General features: G+C 37.3%; 1 pseudogene; it reads left to right on the forward strand.

The window, feature by feature from the left end:
* Nucleotides 1–263: 263 nt before the first annotated feature.
* On the forward strand, nucleotides 264–1,322 carry LOC120120817 (annotated as a pseudogene).
* The last annotated feature ends 590 nt before the right edge of the window (nucleotides 1,323–1,912 follow it).

A 1,912-nucleotide genomic window follows, 5' to 3' on the forward strand; every position in this document is an offset into this window, starting at 1 on the left:
TTGAATTGAGGATGTCAAATTTGTTTTTTGATCCAGCTAAGACAGATTTTGAGTTGTCCTTATCTGGTCTGCCTTTATCTCGTTTTTTGGTGATGGAAAGTTGCTGCCTGTATCATCTGGAGCAGTAGGTTCATCCGCAATAACTGAAACTTTAAGGGCTGGAAAGTGATTGTCTTGAATACCTTCAGGATTAGAATCTGTTTCTGTTTCTGTTTGAACTACGTCCGCGTGATTTTCCTCAACAATCTGTTGCTGGAAATTTTGTTCCGATCACTTATGTATTTGCATATTTTCATGACCAGATGCCTAGCGTTTATCAAGATCAACCCGACAAGGATTCCGAACCATTCGTCGAGATCAATCCGACTGGTACTGTGAACTTCTCGGATCTGGAGCTGTCAAAAAAGTATACCGAGCATTTGATCAAGCTAAGGAACTTCTCCGATTGTTAAGCTTGTTAACCGACAAGAACATAATCTCGTCGTTCAATGTTTGGCGTGACGAGGAACATAACACTCTGAATTTCATAACTGAAGTCTGTAGTCTGTACGTCTGGGAATTTGAGGGAATACAGGAAGAAACATAGGCAAGTTTCAATGAAGGCATTGAAGAAATGGTCCAAGCAGATTTTGGAAGGCTTGGATTATTTGCGCAATCATGATCCTTGCATCATCCGCAGAGATCTTAATTGCAGCAATGTTTCTGTCAATGGCAACACTGGTCAGGTATATGCTTTTAAATTCATTTTTTAAATTACGAACGCTATTGCATTTAGTTAATGTGTAATATAGGTTAAGATTGGTGATTTGGGATTGGCTGCGATCGTGGGGAAGAGCCATTCGGTGCATTCGATTCTCGGAACACCAGAATTCATGGCACCGGAATTATACAAGAAGCACTACACCGAACTCGTCGACATATACTCATTGGGATGTGCGTTCTGGAGATGGTGACCTTGGAAATTCCCTATAGTGAATGTGACAATGTTGCCAAAATTTACAAGAAAGTTTCGACCGGTGTGAGGCCTCAAGCCATGAGCAAGATTACAGATGAGGATGTTAAAGCATTCATCGAGAGATGCCTCGCTCAGCTTCGGGCAAGGCCGTCTGCGGTGGAACTGCTTAAGGATCCATTTTTTAATGAAGTTGATAATGACGATGATGATGACGACGATGATAAAATTTCTTCACGACTAAAGCTTAGTATTCAACGTAGGCGTATAATTTTATATTCCGAGGATTGATATTAGATGCAAAATCCAAATTAGTGGTTACCTTTTGCCCTTCAAATTTCTCTTTCAAGTAGGAGAATTGGATACAGCTTAGGGAAGTGTTGAAAATTCAATATTAGCCTATATGTTCACACCTAAATTAATTTGATGTCATTGCTTACATCAATTTAGTTTTGATGTCATTGCTTACATCAATTTAGTTAGGTGAAAATTAAGTATTTTTCTCATGTTTTAATTTCAATGGTTTAGATTATTTAGTGTTTATTTTAATGAGTGGTTTAGATTGTTTCTTGTAACCTATAAATACCCTACTTGTATTTGAGTTTTATCATCCAACAATCAAAGCTTAATTATAAGCATTTGAAAGCTTTCTTAAGAGTTCTTCCCTTTTGCAATTTTGTGAGATTATTCTAAAGAGAGTTTTTTTTTTTTTATCAATTAGAGTTTTTACTCTATTTTGATTCAACAATTGGTATCCGAGCCACGTTTTTTAAGATCTCTTGAAATTCTGAGTATGCTCTGTGGCTGCAGTTTTTAACTGATCTTCCACATCAGAAAATATTTCTTGAGTTATTGTCGAGGTTATTACAAACCTTGTGAAGCTTCTTTGTGTTTAGAGTAATTTAGTACTCTGCACGTTTGTTACTCAAGCTTGTTCGGTGTAGTCAAAGCCTTGCCGTT

Source organism: Hibiscus syriacus, unplaced genomic scaffold (assembly GCF_006381635.1).
Source record: "Hibiscus syriacus cultivar Baekdansim isolate YM2019G1 unplaced genomic scaffold, ASM638163v2 tig00001120_pilon, whole genome shotgun sequence".
NCBI classification, from domain to species: Eukaryota; Viridiplantae; Streptophyta; class Magnoliopsida; order Malvales; family Malvaceae; genus Hibiscus; species Hibiscus syriacus.